At 43.9% G+C, this 17718-nt stretch overlaps 1 protein-coding gene across 9 annotated transcripts in view; it reads right to left on the reverse strand.

The window, feature by feature from the left end:
* The window catches only part of LOC119160829 (uncharacterized), an 82494-nt gene that overhangs the window by 46992 nt on the left and 17784 nt on the right, over window positions 1–17718 (reverse strand). For 4 of the 9 annotated variants that reach the window (XM_075880740.1, XM_075880741.1, XM_075880739.1 and 1 more), the window contains exon 6: window positions 520–4521. The exons of 3 other annotated variants lie outside the window; for them this stretch is intronic. The gene's annotated coding sequence lies outside the window, so the exon portion shown is untranslated. Of the gene's footprint in view, window positions 1–519; window positions 5690–17718 lie in introns of those variants that run through there. 2 more of the 9 variants (XM_075880738.1, XM_037413078.2) reach the window with 2 other exon arrangements.

Genomic DNA, 17718 nt, shown 5'->3' on the forward strand with positions numbered 1-17718 from the left:
TTGCTTGCTCTCCTTGAGTAAATTTGCTGCCTCGTGGAGAGCTCGGCTCCTCAACAGAACTGTAAGTGCAAGGCCCGCGATCACCTGAAGGGCTGTTAATACTTGAATGAGAGCGTCGTCAGTGCTCACATCTGCATACAGAAATTCAAGCGCGGAAAGTGTGCGACAACTAAGCCCAGCAACAGGGTTGGACAATGAGGCCGGCAGAGTTACTGTGCCATCAACAGCGCAGTGAAAACTGGAGGCATTAATTAAGAGCGAATTTGTTTCTCCAGCCAACAGTATCTCATTTAGATTGTTCTGCACAGCAAAGCGCACGCGCCGGTATGTAGTCATTTGAGGCACATCAGCCATGGGCTTTACGATCGCGGTGTCAGTCAACACACGTGGCTGACAAAAGCAGTACACCTATAAATCACTGAATAGTTACCTACAGCGTACTGTCATCGCATAAATAAAATTGTGACCTCAACAGTTTATGCGGACGATAATATAAATCGCATTACAAATAAAACTTACTCTCACTTGCCATGCTTGATGCAGCGGTCCAGTTCAGAATACTACGCGGTGGGGAGACAAAGAAGAAAGTGCTAAAAATGCGCAAATTGCCGTAATTCAGGCATGTAAAATGCTTACCGAAGAGGTCAAGAAACGACGACATCGGGAAGATCTTGCAGCAAACACAGCATGTGCATTTGAGATTTCTCGAAGACGATGCCAACGAGGCTTTGACAGTATCACCTAGGCACACTGTAGTAGCTTCGAGCTCTTTGGACACTGACAAGCCGGCCAACACGTTGTTAAGCGCACATTGCGGCCATTGTTGCAACTTGATGGCAATGGCGATACACCTATACCCTTTCAACGCCTCCTAGATACATTGACCCTTTGGATTAGGTCGCCTAGCCTTCTCAGCCCGAAATAGCCCAAACACAAAACAAAAAACCTAATGCACACTTTAACACTTGAAATAAAAGTGTGTTCACTTTGTTTGGAAAAAGAAAAGTTATAGTACGTCACTATCACCTTGATTGCGCCTCTCGGTAAGATCATGGTGATGGCAATGGCTGCGCTGTGCAGCGAGCTAGAATCACAAAAGTTAGTGCTGCCCTGCCACGAGTTTCTTTATTTCCAGGGAAACGACAGTGCGACAGCTATAGCAAAAAAAAAATAAACCATTTCACAAAAAGCATGATACAAAGTTTATTTTTTTGTGTGTGTGTGTGTATGAAAATACACAATTGTGCACACGCACGAACTGTGAACTCCGTTAGAATCGTAGTTTCCGATAGATGGCCAATTTTCAACACAGTGAATTCACCGCTAACTTGAACTCCCAAACAGAGCCCACAGCGAATGCTTTAGGAATGATCCCTGTGCAGATAGAAAGGACATTTTAATAACTACCCTGTTGGGATATCCCCTACACACACGTCCAAAGGACATCTAAAAACCCACCCTGTTGAAATGTGGGACATTGGGATCTTTTTCGGAAGTCCTTTGGATGTTGTGTGTTGTCATTCAGGGTGAACCTGCTTTGCAGGGTCACATTCCTTCGTCGCAAGTATTATAAAGTCCCGTTATTGCATTTTCAGAACGCTGAATGCAGTAGCTTGGTCACGAGCTCAGTGGCCTTGACCACGCCACTTTGTTCTTTTCGTCTTTGCTCGATTGTTTCTAAGCTGATATATAATAGCTTATTACACCAAAGGGAAAAATGCCAACTGATTGAGCTGCCATTTTACTGGTGCCATTTACAGAAACTCCAAATGTTCATGAAATAATGGTACACACACCACAAACGTCCTCACTTATTATGGGCAGTGACAACACGAAAGACAACGCGGATTGTGGTTTGCATCACGTTTCTGGAATATTCTTTTGTTGTGATTGTGGCAGAAATATCTTTACAGTTCATGTGTATTGAGCACAATTTTTCAGGTAGTGCCTTTTTGTTGATGTGCGAACTTCCAGTCTCTATTCCAGTTAGTGTGAGAGAAGAGCCAAGGTTTCTCGAGGTAGCCCTGCTGTGTCCAAGATGTACGAGGGGTGGAACAAGGAGTCTATACCAACGAACTGGCTACAAATTATTGAAAAGTCAGAAGTTGTGCATGTTGTAGAGTATGCATGGGCAGCTTCTTTGTAATGGGTCATTGTTTTGCCTATGGGTTATAGTCAGCCACATAGGGTTGTAATTTATAGCTCTAGGTCTAAGCTGACCTAGAGCTATAAATTAAAGTAGCAGAAACATGTCAACAAAGGAATCTTGTAGCACAAAAAATCATAATTCAAGGTTTAACTTGTTGTCAGTGTTTTTTCTCAATGACAGTTGGTGATACATCTGTGACGTCGTAAATTATTCGAAGAGTCAGAAACGAGCTTATTTTTTGCAATGCAGGCACACAGGATGCGCTTGCTTGAGCTTTTTCTTTTCGGTAATCAAGAATAGGCACCTATTTCAAGCCGTTGACACCACAGATATACAGGCCTATAATGATACCAGTTTTAACAATATATTGGTTATAACAATGAAATGCTGGCACATGGTCAACTTCTGCTTGTTTTTATGGTAAAATAACCTGCTTGCTACAATGCCCCTACACAACATCATTCATTTACAACAATGAAAATGGCTTCTAGGTACCAGTGTCGAAAGGTAATGAAACACGAAATTCTTGAAAAGAAAAAAGGAAAGCGAAAAATTTGAGTACCTCTGCCAACAGCTTCCACGCAATCGTACAATAGCGAACTGTCCTGCAGCGCTCTAAGAATAGCCTTGTGTGCCTTTCCGGTCGCCCTTATAATCCTCCCAACATGAATGGGCTACTCCAAGCCACCCTTTAAAACATAAATGGAAGTTTGCCGCCTGCAATCACAGTCAGCTCGTTCACCCCTAATTCTGCGAATTTTTAAGAACTTCACCTTCTGCTCCAGTTAGTCTCACTTTCTAGGATGGTCATATGGTTGAAATTTATCTGGCTTGTCAAACGTCTCACAATGCTTGGTGACGGCACTTCGCTCTATTCTTCAGCTTCCGGACATCATTGGCGTGTTGTTTGAGTCATTCTGGCATGTTTCTTGTTTCGCCAAAATACCAAGAAGGGCACTCGGCGCACAGGGTTTTGTAAAGTATACTGGGGGTCCTGTCTATTTTTGACCTGTCTTGCGGGTGGGGAGGAGGAGGCCTAGCATGTATGAAGGCACGTACGTGATGCGCACCCCCCCCCCCCCCTTCCCTTTTTTTGAAGATCTGGGCCAACCTTTCGCTGGTTCCTGGTATGCATAGGACGGAGAGCTGCCAATTAATGCTGATTGAGGTTTGCGTAGCCTCTGTTGCTCTGCGCAGTGAATGACAGATTGTATGAAGTTTTTCGGGCATTAATTTTTTCTGAGGATCACAATTAGGTGAGCCTCTTCTTTCGTATGCTCCGTGTCATTGAAACATATGTTCTTGGCTCTCTATCTGGAGTGATGTGGTCACAACTGAGGCCTTGTGGCTGGCGGGATAAGATAAATTGTATTAAAGTTAACGGCCAGTGTGCGTTGGCCTTCTCTGTGGATAGAGAACTCTAAGCCGTTGCGCTTTCTTGCTACCTGGACGTTGGGTAAGGGTAGGCTGCGGCAGATTTTACACTCGGCCGTCAATTGTATGGCTGGGTGCACGAAATTCAAGTGCTGCCCAACGTTTTAAATTTCAGATGTGTTCATGACACAATAGAAATTGTCCAATGAATAAAGAGCTTAGGTCACGGCAAGGAGTTGAGTGCTTTCCTTTCTTTGTGCTCCATGATGAGGTTTGCCATTGTGACACCGCCGTAACATCTCTACAGTCCTCGTTGTGGAAAGAACCAAGTCGGTTTCAAAACTTTGAGATGTTACGTATTTTCACATACTTTACCTTGGTTGGAGTTAAAATAGCTTTTTCAGTTTACCTAACGAATCAGACAGACATCTGTCAAATGTTTAGTCTTGCATGTTTTTTTCGCACTGTAGTTTAAACATGACAGCTCTGTTCTGATTACCTTATTGTTTGGGCAAGACTGCAATGTTTTACAGTAAAAGTAAACAAAAAGCACAAGGATGGTTTTGTATGCATGTCTTTCGTGTACTTTCCAGGCCAACATCTTTTTGGTTGACTATGGTGATGTGCACAGCATTCCTTGTACTGCTCCGCAGAAAATAGAGTTTTTGTAAGTTTACTTTCAGGTTCGTCTCTGTTGTTAAAGCAAAACTAATGTTTTTGAAATGGTTGCATTAGCTGGTTGTTTCAAAATAAAGTGTGCTTTAGAGTGCTAAGAAATGCTACTTTTTCATGTTGCCATGTTGTAATGATGAAGAGCCCCCGAAAATACCCTCAAGATTGAAAATAATGGCAGGTGTAGTAACCAGCCTTCCTTGAACAGATATGCACCATATTAGGTGCATGGCTGTTTGTATTAGGTGCATGACAGCATTCTTCAGTAACAAAAGGCTTCATACATGTAGCACACGATGATGTTGGGCTGGTTGGTGTTGCAGAATCTGACAAGAAAGAGTGCACACACAATACAGGCAAAGTGACAACACAGTGAGCACTGAATAGCAATAATTTTCTTCATTACTGTTGAAGCTACCACTTTGGAGTCGCCAGTGCGAAGTCGGCGATGGGAATGACAGCAGGTCATTTGACCTTATACACAAGTAGACACATAAAAGAGGTCGGAGACGTGTGTGCAAAATCAAAACAACTTTTAATGTAGCTTTATTGAGGAACCAAAATTCTCAGAAGTACATCGCCTAAAACATACCGGAAAAATTTGATGAATATGCTTACAAAAGCGAAGTACAATTAAACCTCTTTATAAGAGGCATGCTCTGGACAGCAATTCTTGTCTCCTATATGTGATGTCCGTTATGGCACGGTACCTCGCATGTATTTTATTTTACTGTAGACACACTGGTATCTCTTATATGCATTTGTCTTTTATCAGTGTCTGTTATAAAGTGGTTCAACTTATTACAAACAGCATAAAATCAACAATACAAGAACTAGAGATCAAAGAGTTGAAAGGTCAAACTGTAAACACAGGTGAAGATATAGGTGAGACAACCTGCAGCAATGGTTGCATGCAAGAACTCAGAATATTCTGGCATGACTGCAATGTTGGCGGTATTGCAGTGCTCATATTTTGGGGAGATAGAGCTTGAAGGCAATCTCAGGCAGGTTGAGCTAACTTGAAATTCAAGCTTTGATCCCTACATTGTCGATGCTAAATGTATATCCAAACTATATCAATGACGAACTTCAGGTGCCCAATCAATACAGAGCCACACTAAGAACTTCTAAAAAGGCCGCCTGTTAATCTGCTTCTACACCATGTAGGACAAGCCACTAGACTGATTAGCAGGGTGTTAGCTTGCACTGAAATTTCCCTTCATATCTCCACATTATCTTTCTGGGGACAAAAAAAAACATTAACACAAGTCCAATCAAGCACACTTCATTGTCACCAGCTCTGTCCTAAAATATATTTACACACCCCGTTCACGGCCCAAGCTCCTTAGAACCTAGCCTTGCCTTCCATTATGGCCACAGAATAGAACCGTTACTATAGTTGAAACATGTGAGACACAAGTGAAGGTTTTCCAACAGACTAATATAAATCATAATTATGATAAAACAATATAAAGCCCCTACAAGCGTAAACCAATTTAATTAATATATATATATATATATATATATATATATATATATATATATATATATATATATATATATATATATATATATATATAGATTTCCTGACTTTTACAGGTTTTCCAAGATGATTCTAAGCAGATTCCATGGTCAGTAAGCTCAGTAAGAAAACTTCCAAATAGAAAAAAAAATGCAGCACTCGCGTAAAGTGCAGACCATGTGGCTTTATAAAGTTCTCTAGGCTGAAATCATTCTTCACAAGAAATACACTAATAAAATACAATAAATGCGCATCTCAAAGAGAAAAGCTGGCTTATTTGCACCAGAAATTTTTTTCCTATTTCAAGGATCCCATCTGTTGCTGTAGTATAGAGACCACGAAGCATAGAGTGTCTTTCATCAGTTTTTGTTCTTCTGATTCAAGCTCTTTCACAAGAGCACAATTCTCTTGTTTCTTTCATTATCTGATAAGCCATATAGATCACTATTTTTCTTCTCCAAGGCTTCTTTCTATCTAATATTTGTACTTCAAACAATGTCGACCTCCTTATTTGCTACATCATCATCTGCAACACCTCCCGTGGACATTGCTGCGTACATTAGTCTTTATGCTACAGCTCACTACTCCTTTATTTTGCTCACGAAGCATTTCTAGCACACTAAAATATTGCCACTCCATGGAAGAATTACCATATAAAAGAATGTGCCATGTTCAGAAACAGCAATAGTTCTCTGTGAGAGCTTTACTGATGAAAAAAAAAACATATTCAAATACATCCCGTTCACACCACAAAAAAAAAAAAGATTTGAAGTTATCATCATCACCAGCCTGACTACGTCCACTGCAGGACAAAGGCCTCTCCCATGTTCCGCCAGTTAACCCGATCCTGTGCTTGCTGCTGCCAATTTATACCCGCAAACTTCTTAATCTCATTTGCCCACCTAACCTTCTGTCTCCCCCTAACCCGCTTCCCTTCTCTGGGAATCCAGTTAGTTACCCTTAATGACCAGCGGTTGTCCTGTCTACGCGCTACATGCCCGGCCCATGTCCATTTCCTCTTCTTGATTTTAACTATGATATCCTTAACCCCCGTTTGTCCCCTAATCCACTCTGCTCTCTTCTTGTCTCTTAAGGTTACACCTACCATTTTTCTTTCCATTGCTCGCTGCGTCGTCCTCAATTTAAGCTGAACCCTCTTTGTAAGTCTCCAGGTTTCTGCTCTGTAGCTATGTACCGGCAAGATACAGCTGTTATATACCTTCCTCTTAAGGGATAGTGGCAATTTACCTGTCATAATTTGAGAGTGCTTGCCGAATGTTCTCCAGCCCATTATTGGTATAATTATTGACACGGTCAGGCCAAGTAAATCAGTGTCAGATACCACTCCACGAGTTGTGTTCATTAATCTGTGTGGTGTTACAGTGATCCGAGTGTCACCAAAAGTTGAAAGATTCTGTAGCTTCTCAAACTGTTCTTTTTCTCGAACTTCGAGGAGGAGGTCTGCACTGGCCGTTTCGGTAACTTTGTACCCTGGCCCCAAGAATTTCTGTAAGACACCTTGCTAATACAAAGGGGGATACAGTTCTGGCTCGCTTGCCACTTTTCTCACTATGTATAACATGAAAATGAGGGAAATTTTCATTCGATCAGTTGAAAAAGCCAGTCTTCGGTGCGTACGCGCTTCAAGGCGGTACGATCACCTAACAAGAAAAAAGCTCTATGCATGCCTGTTTAATTTTCTTTAGAAGCATTGGCGGCCACCCACCATGGAGCCCGACGAGGAGACGCTACAAGATTGCGGATGCTAAAACCTGCAAACGCCAGCCGTAAAACGCTACTATAACACAATGTGCCTAGACCAAGGTAGGCTATATGCACAAGGTTAACCCTAGCCGCCAGGAAGTTTGGAAGTAAACAGAAGAGAGTAGTAGACAGGACAGATAAAAAGTGAGAGATAAAGTCGAAGATGTAGAGAGAGAGATAGGAAAAGGCGACTGCTGATTTCCCCTGGGTGGGTCAGCCCAGGGGTGCCATCTACGTGAAGCCGGGGCCAAAGGGGTGTGTTGACTCTGCCGGGGGGCCTTAAAGGTCCAATCACCCGGCGTCGACTCAACCCCCAGGATCCCCTTTTCCCCGGACACAGCAAAGCCACGCTTTGCTAGGCGTGGGAGGGAGTCCAAACCACTACATCAGCTCGGGTCCGTGGTGTCGCTACACACCAAACGCCTGCTTGCACAGACGCCCCTGCGGGGCATCTTCAGTATCGGCAAACTTAGTTTTCGAGATATATTTTGCCTAATGAACGATCTTTGACTTCTGTTATCGAGAACTCCCCTTATAAAGCAAGAACTGTGGTCTACAAGAGCCCATACTCTAAATATCTGCAACAATACTTCAGTCTTAAACAAGCTGTCTGGAAACGCTTATGTGGTAGCATGCACGCTTGAGCTAGGGCGTTGACTCGATTTTTTCGTTCGCGCATAGTTGGAGTCAAAACCAGCTGTTGCATGCTTCCCTTTACGATTAGCGCATCGTATGTTGCGTCGGCAATCTTTCGAGCGGTGACCTGATAATGTGCACTTGAAACATCTGCCCGATCAGGCCAGACAGCTCTTCTCATGCAGACTTAAAGTAAAAGTGCATGCCTCCGTAGCAAGGGTCGTTGAAAGGCAGAAAAAATAAGTACCTGTCGGTTTAGAGTCGCTGTGCAAAACCAAAGCGATAGGCATCGCACTGCGACCCCCGTCACGCCTTCTTTCAGGTGTGTCGTGAACACAGGATTCGTGTTGCCCGCTTTTCTCACGGGCTTCTACCTCCAGCCACAGATGGTCCAATAGCTGATGTAGCTCCGTCTCTGCCAATGGAGTCTCGTTGGGTCTCACTGGTGAGTTCTGGGCTTGTAGTGTTCCACCACGATGTCATTGGGAATCACCTTGGTCAGAATCTCGAGAAGCATTGCAGCGTATGAAACCTCCGATCGTCCAAGTGCCTTGAGACCTCTCACATTTATGGTCACAGTATCTAGGCAATTCCTAATGGCGGTCATCTCAGTGGAACTTCGTACAGGCTTGAGTGTTCTAAGGTTCTCCAAGTACTTCTGCTCAATGATTCTCATGTTGCTGAAGCGGTTGGTCAGGATCTCAATGGCATCTGCATATGAAAAGTCCCTCACCTGAATTCTCTCGATTGCTTTGGCCGCTGGTCCAACCTAAAGGGATTTCATGTAGTGAAATCTTTCGACGTTCATCAGCCCGGCATTTACATGGATGGCGTGCTTGAACACGTCCCAGAACGGCTGCCACTGCAGCACTGCTCCGTTGAAATGCACCAATTAAAGCTTCGGTAGCCTTGAAGTACCGACCAACAGCCCTAAAGAGTCACTCGTACCAGAGTTCGCACCGTTGTTTGGTACCGACAGGTCTCGGACCACCGTTGTTTCAGGCTGAAGTTGTTCAGTTTGATAAGAGAGAAAAGACAATGTTGCTGCTGTGTTGTCTTCATACTGCGAGACCGATAGGTAGTCCTAAGCTGCTTACTCATCCATGAGGAGTCCCTCTAGTTGTTCGTTTAACACGCGTAGTCCGTCATTGCAATTCTTCAGTCAGTTGCACAGAACTCGAAGTGCCTGGGTGCTAAACTGGCTCGATTCAATGAGTTGACTTGCCTCATTATGGAGACGCGTATACAAAGCACGTTGGGTCGCTCTTTTGCCCTTGATCTGATCCATCTTCGTTGGTGTGGAAGTCCTTCCGTTGTCGGGTCGCTCGTGTCATTAATCACGGGATTCTCGGCACCATAAAATGTAGAATAAAAGAAGCCTCCTCATTGGAAGGATGGAAAACAGGGCAACTTTTATCGCCTAGAGCACCTTTGCATCAAGGCGAATGTTCATTCTAGGCGGATCCAGATCAGTCCAGTCCGGCACGCTACATGTGCTAGTCCCACCATCATCCTTCTCTTCCAATATTCAATATTCAGGTCCAATTGACATTTTTTGTGGTCTGACGTAGGCAGAGGCTTCCTCGTGATATTGCAGAGGCCAAGCAAGTATTGTTGGCATCGGAGAACATTTGTGGGGTGCGCACAATACCATGACTGGCACCTGGCAGAGACTATTGTTTGTCCCCTTTCTTGCTCTGGCGTTAGCTGCTTTCAAGGTGATTTTGGCTACTTACACCAATTTCCTATGGAGGCGGAAAAGTTGTAAGCCCGCGTGCTCAGATTTGGGTGCACACTAAAGAACCCCAGGAGGTCCAAATTTCCGGAGCCCTCCACTATGGCATCTCTCATAATCATATAGTGGTTTTGGGACGTTAAAACCCACATATCTACCTATCTATCTGGCTCCTCACACCAGGCATGCTTTTCTTTCTTATGAGGGGGAGACACTCGAAGCACCCACATAGCTTCATTCTTCATTACTCCTGGGTTCCCCTATTTCCAAACAGCATGTTAAGAATCACTGAAGCTTGAGTGCATGTGGTCTCAAGTGCTACCCCGAAGAGGGCACTAGTTTCCCATGATATTTAGGTGGGCATTTCGAACTGATACAAAATAATTCTCCAAAACGCTAGCATTAATTACACAATGCATTAGAGCACTCAAGATTCTGTTTTGGCATCACCAGATGCAATGTAACATATTAATGCAAAAAAGCCGTAAGCTAAGCTTTTGCTGTCAAGGGTCCTTTAAGTTGCATTTTTTATTTCGTCGTTATTAGTCTGGCTTTGTCACTTAGTTCACCGATAGCCTGAGTTCTAGAATAGGCATTGAAAATGAACCATAAGGCTTTGTTTAGTATACGCTCACATTTTAGTGCATTTTTTTCAGTGTGGGGTTCCCATAGATGACTTGCGTAGGTCAGTACTGAAAGAATAGTCATTTGTATACCATTGGTTTCGTTTCTACGGTGGTGTCGTGAAGTTTTCATTATAACAACCAAAGTTTACGCAGGGCTTTAATGCAAAATTGTCAACATGAATTGCCCAGTTCAAGTTGTGCGCAAAATAAATGCATGCACGTTTAATGCTGTAAGGAAAACGTCTTTTTTACGAGTCATATTTACGAAATGAGTTTTCGATGCATTCAGTTTCATTTCCTATTTGATGCACCAATAACTACTTTTTTGTAAAGGGCTATCTAGTTCCTGCTGATTGATTGATTGATATGTGGGGTTTAACGTCCCAAAACCACCATATGATTATGAGAGACGCCGTAGTGGAGGGCTCCGGAAATTTCGACCACCTGGGGTTCTTTAACGTGCGCCCAAATCTGAGCACACGGGCCTACAACATTTCCGCCTCCATCGGAAATGCAGCCGCCGCAGTCGGGATAGTTCCTGCTGATTATTAGTGGACCTCATCTTCCTATACACAGTGATGTCCCCTGTGTAATGTTACATAGCTATTTGCCTATTTGCTGAGAAAAATGGGCATCTACCTCACGAATGTAGTTAATAAAACAATCAAAAAGCCTACAGTGAATCTTTCAGCATGCCACATTGCACTGGTTTATTGGTACTGCAAACATTATATTCAACAAGTTGTTGTCTATTTAAAAAAAATGACACTATCCATTTTAATAGCTGAATATTACCAAGAAACAAGACAACCTTTCAAGCAACATTTTGCGAAATACTTTATCGAATGCTTTTTGGGAATCGATCAATATGATGTCTATATGAAAGCTTCTTAAATAAGTGAACTAAATCCAGAACCGCAAGTAGCTCAAGCTCTATTGGCATACAGTCGAACCCCGCTACAATGAACGCTCCTTCAACAAAATTTCGGCAACAACAAAAATTTACGGTCCCCTGTCAGCAGTTCATAGGAGTCTATGCATAAATATTGTCACCACAACAAACACTTTTTTTTCTGCTGTCCCACTTCAATGAAATTTCACGATACGATTCCAGGCTCAGGTATTTATTGCTATACAGGAAACCCAATGTTTGACACTTTGATGCAATTTCAGAACCTGAAAATACGTCAACGAAGTCTAAGCATGCAATAGCACCACCAACAACCGCCACTGTTCAGCGAGCAGGGGCACCGTCATTGCTCGATAGCCATTGGGTTAGGGATGGCGTCTTCAAGACAGTGAGGAAGATGGGAGAGTCAGGGTGGAGGCACAGTCAGGGAAGAGCATGGTGGATGCACTGGCCAAAGCTCAGGAGGTTGTAGAGAACAGCATGGAGGGCGAAAATCTCATCATTATTCAAGCTGGGCTCAATGATGTGTTGAAGGGCAAAGATCAAAACCTTCAGAGACAGAGGATGGGATGCGTAAGCTCCGAGAAGCCTCTGGGAGTGTGCATGTGACCATATGCACAGTCCCAGAGGTCTGGGGGCAGTCTCGTGGGATTGAAAGGTGGGTAGTGGACGCCAACTGTGTGATCAAGGGTATGAGCCGGCAACTCGGATTCAGCGTAATGGAAGTTAACCAAGATGTGTACGAGCCCGGCGCTCACCCCTTTGCACAAGAATGCATTCACTACAGTGGTGCGACAGGCAAGGAGGTCGGTAATAGAATGGGTCGTCATGCCACAGCTTTTTTAGGGGGACCCAGAGCCCTGAGGCCAACAGTGTAGCCAAAGACGGTTCTAAAGGGGCACAAATATTCAAGCCACACGGAGTCTGTGGGAGAAGAAATCGACGTAAGCACAAGGGCCGAGCTAAGTCAGACGTATGCTATATTAACATGCAAGGTGGCAGGAATAGGTTAAAGGAGATAGAAGAGCAGTTGAGGCAGGAGGAACTCATGGTATATGGGGTTGTGGAGACACATCTTCGGGACATGGAGCAACCACCTTGCAATCCGGACTACGTAGGGGAATATTGCAATAGAACAGAAGGCAGCAAAAAGGGGGGTGGAATTGGTGCATTCATACATAAGAGCATGGGTTGGCAAAGAGTCAAGCAGGGATGCATGGAACATTTATGATTAAGAGGGAAAGTAGCTGGGCAGATGACACTCCTTAGTTTGGTGTACTTGTGGACAGGAGCAAAGGCCAGAGAGGAAAACCAGGCAATGATGGAGTGTATATCAAAGGACATTGAGGAATTAGGGGAGAGTGCGAGATAATTATACTAGGCGATATGAATTTGCACATAGAAGATATAGGTGAGTATACTGACTCAACAGGCAAAATGATCATGGATATGTGTGAAAGGCATGATTTGATCATTTGCAACAGTACTGAGAAGTGTGAAGGGCAAATAACATGGGAGGTAGGAAGGCTGCATTTGCCAATAGATTATGCACTGATGTCACATAGGATGTATGATAAGCTCAGGGGAATGCACATAAATGAAGGTGGCTCCAGAAGTCTAGGTAGTGATCACAAACATATCAAGCTAAGTTTTGAAAGAACAGCAAAAGTGGGAAGGAGACAAGACGAGCCACTACAGGAAAATTTTCATTCAGAAAGGCAAATAAAAATTGCTACTAAATAAATTGAGAAAGTAATCACTAAGGATAATAAAACAGTGTGGACATACACAAATCTAATTAGACTGTTTGGGCTAGAGCTTGCTCAGGCACGTGACAAGTCACCACAGAAAAGAAGACACAAGCCCAAGAGTTGGTGGGATGAGGAAGTTAAGAGAGCCATAACAAAATGTCAGGAAGCCTCTAGGAAACACAGGCATGCTAAGCAGCGGGGTAAACCGACAGATGATGTCGAAAGAAAATGGGACATCTTTCTAAGTTCTAGAAGGGAAGTATCCCTCCTGATCAATGAAAAGATTAGAAGAAAGGGTGTTCAGTGGCTGGTAGAAGTACATAAAAAGGACATAAAAAGGACAGAAAGGCAGCTACGAAATTATGGAACCATCTAAACTCCCTAAGAAATTAAACAAGCATAGAGCAGAGGTTTATAACTATAGCTCAAGGTGCTAGGCTAGATGGAGACGAAGCTATTAAATATATAAGAACAAGGATGACAGAAAAATTTCCATGAAGAAGTGCCTTATGCACCACAATAGACAAGGATGGATTAAGTGGCGAAATGGCTCCATTTTCACACCGAGAGTGGGAAAGGGCTGAGAAGAGGGTTCCAAGTAGTACATCAACAGGCCCAGATGGCATTCCAATTATGCTGATAAAGACATTGGGTCCAAAGTCTAAACAGACTTTGAGAAAGGCAGTGAGCAGAACAATAATCGATGGTGAAGTCCTCGATGGATGGAAACTTAGCAGGATGAGCAAGACCTATAAAGGAAAGGGGGACAAATCTGACATAAACAACTAGCGTCCTATAACAGTGACATCAGTGGTCTACAGGCTGGCGATGCAGATTATAAAGGAAAGACTGCAGGCATGGATGGAAGATGAGGGGGTGTTGAGGGAACTGCAGAATGGGTTTTGGAAAAACAGGAGGTTGGAAGACAATCTGTTCTCACTGATGCAGTGCATCGGAATAGCAGAAAAGGAACTCAGGCCCCTGTGGCTAGCATTTTCGGATATCAAAGCAGCGTACGATAGCGTAGTTCAAGAGGACTTGTGGGGAATACTGGACACACTAGGTGTGGAAGAGGGAGTCACTAATCTTTTAAAGGAAATCTATAAATGTAACAAGCTAGTTATAAAGTGGGAAAAACAGGTATCCAAGCCCACAGAGGTGAAACGGGGGCTCAGGCAGGGGTGTCCTCTGTCACCCTTGTTATTCATGACGTACCTACAAGAATTAGAGGCCAAATTAGAGAGAAGTGGACTTGGCTTCAACCTCTCTTTCATCAAACAAGGAAAACTCATTGATCAGGCACTACCAGCATTAATGTATGCAGATGATATAGTGCTAATAGGCGACAAAAAAGGAAGATTTTCAGAGATTGATGGACATTTGTGGTAATGAGGGAGATAGGTTAGATTTCAGATTCAGTAAGGAAAAATCACCAGTCATGATTTTTAATGATAATGAAGGTTGTGAGCTTAGGATACAGGAAGTCATACTAGAGCTCACAAATAAATACAAATATCTGGGCATATGGATAAGCAATGGGACCTGGTACCTAAGAGAACACGAAATATACGTGTCAACTAAGGTAACAGGAATGCAGCCGTGATGAAAAATAGGGCACTGTAGAATTACAATAGGTATGATGTTGTGAGAGGCATATGGAAAGGGTCATGGTTCCAGGGCTGACGTTCGGCAATGCGGTCTTGTGCATGAGATCAGAAGTTCAAGCAAGATTAGAAATTAAGCAACGTGGAATAGATAGGCTTGCTTTAGGAGCTCACGGGAATACACCAAATCAGGGAGTACAAGGTGATATGGGATGGACATCATTTGAGGGCCGGGAAGCTAGCAGCAAGATAAAATTTGAGAAGTGATTGAGAGAAATGGGGGAGGAGCGTTAGGCTAGGAAGGTTTTCAGCTACTTGTACATGAATGATGTTGATACAAAATGAAGGAAGCAAACCAGGAAATTGACTGGTAAATACTTAGAAAACAGCAGGTGGCCAAACCAAAAAGAACTATTGGTTAAGAAGAAAGTGAAGGAAATGGACACTAACATGTGGAGAATCGGCATGATTAAGAAGTCCACACTAGAGATCTATCAAACTTGTAGGCAGGAAATAGCCAAGAAAAGGATCTATGATAATACTCGGGGTAGTTCTTTACTGTTTGAGGCCAGGATGGGAGTATTGCGAACCAAGACATATCGGGCCAAATATGAAGGGGTAGACACTGTATGCAGTGCATGTGGAGAGAAGGAGGAAACTGCCAAACACTTGATAATGTTCTGTAAAGGGCTTCACCCTATAGTTCAGGATGATGGCACAGAGTTTTTCAAAGCACTGGGGTTTAGGGACAGGGAGGGCAAAATAGACTTTAACCGGGTAGAATTAACTAGAAGAAGGTTATCTGATTGATGGCTAAAGACAACGCACAAGTGAAAATTGAACCCTTCACTGCAAAGTTCCAGTCCTCAACTTCACTATTTAAAGGAAAAAAACATAAATCTAGTGGTTAGTTCAACAAGTATTAGCCGCCGCCTGATCTAAAGGGTACACCCACATCCATCCATCCATCCATCCATCCATCCATCCATCCATCCATCCATCCATCCATCCATCCATCCATCCATCCATCCATCCATCCATCCATCCAGCAATGGCAATGAGACTGCACTGCTTTTGTTACTGGCTTGCTTTCAAGCTGCAGATTATCCAAAGCTGAAGCTCAGTTACTCAGTTTATGGTTTCCTTCACACAGCTGTTGCTACTGCTCGGTACAACCGTGGAGCGATGCCTTTCCTGATTCCAATGATTATAGTTTTATTCGTGCTTGGCCAATGAGGTAGCTTATCAAAGCAGCTGTTCATGCACGTTATCAAGCAAATCAGCTAGCCGTCAGTGACAGATGATAAGAATGGCATAGGATAAGGCAAAAGTAACTGCTCCACGATAACCTGCCTCCACCTCGACGTTGTCAAATACACTTTGATGGCGGACAGCTCCTGGTGTGAATGTGTGAATGCAACTGTTTGGTATATTCACGAAAGCGGTTGTAGGCGTTGTCTTAGCATGGTTTTCACCATGGTCTCGCTATGCATGACTGTGAATCGCGTCGTAACGTTGCTGGGAAAGCATAGGAAGCAGCCGACAATATTTTTAATTTTAGGAGTAAACATTTCTTTGTTTTGCTAGATCAGATTAGCTATATTTCTTCAATTTCGCTACAACGAAATTTTCTCTTCAATGAAATATTTTCTGCGCCCCGTCAGTTTCGTTGTAGCAGGGTTAGACTGTATACACACACTCGACTTTCCTATAATAACTTAATGTAATGAGGGCAGTGGACACTGAGCTCGAGTAGAGAAAAAAAAAAAGATGCACTGTGATTGCAGGCTTGCATTCAGTTAGCCCTTACGCTAAATAAATCTTTCATTCGCCGAGTGAACTCCTGCTTGTTCAACACCCCGTTTATTGATTGATTTGTGGGGTTTAACGTCTCAAAACCACTATTAGATTATGAGAGACGCCGTAGTGGAGGGCTCCGGAAATTTTGACCACCTGGGGTTCTTTAACGTGCACCCAAATCTGAGTACACGGGCCTACAACATTTCCGCCTCCATCGGAAATGCAGCCGCCGCAGCCGGGATTTGAACCCGCGACCTGCGGGTCAGCAGCCGAGTACCTTAGCCACTAGACCACCGTGGCGAAAAAAAAAAAAGTTCAGCACCCCGTTACAAGTGGTGGAAGTGCTGGGATACAACTGGTCCTCACCCTGAAACTTCGCAGCCGTACACTTCAACGACCCTCTGCAATGACTGATACGGGACCATCTCAGGCCGCCACTCCAGATCTCGCACCTGTACCTGTCTTCTGCGGACAACTGGATGTGGACAACTGGATTGCCGAGTATGAACTGGTGAGCACGTACAATAAGTGGAACGCAGCCGATAAGCTCACAAATGTTAGTTTTTACCTGACCGACGTGTCAAAACTATGGTACAGGAATCATCAAAGTGATTTCAGTAGCTGGTCCGAATTGGCAAAAACCCTCTCGGAAGTCTTTGGCCGTCCTGCTGTCCGCCGCCTTCGTGCTGAACAGCGCTTGTGTGGAAGAGTACAGAGAACAGATGAGACTTTCACGAGCTACATCGAAGATGTGCTCTTCCTCTGCAAGCTGATCAATTCGACTCTGGATGAGGCAGGCAAGATAAAAAACATCATGAAAGGAATCGACGACGATGCATTTCAAATGCTTGCTGCAAAGAGTCCCCAGACGGTCGCCGAGGTGCCTAGGCCGAGGTGACGGTCGCCGAGGTGCCTAGGCAGCGCGCTTCCGCACGTTATGTTGCTTAAGAAACCGTGGACCTCTCATCCCTCGGCTATCGTCATGAAACCGCCGCCCACTCTGTGTTGATGCCACTCATAAAGCAGTTCATACGCAAGGAAGTCACTCGGCAGCTATCTCTAATCACCAGAACTACTGAGCCGATGGCACCCTAGTCGCCTTCGCTTCGCCAGGTCATTGAATCACAAGTTGCCGAAGCATTGCCGCCAGCTCAGGCTCCACCATCTGTTACCAC

This window comes from Rhipicephalus microplus, chromosome X (assembly GCF_043290135.1).
Source record: "Rhipicephalus microplus isolate Deutch F79 chromosome X, USDA_Rmic, whole genome shotgun sequence".
In the NCBI taxonomy this organism is placed as follows: Eukaryota; Metazoa; Arthropoda; class Arachnida; order Ixodida; family Ixodidae; genus Rhipicephalus; species Rhipicephalus microplus.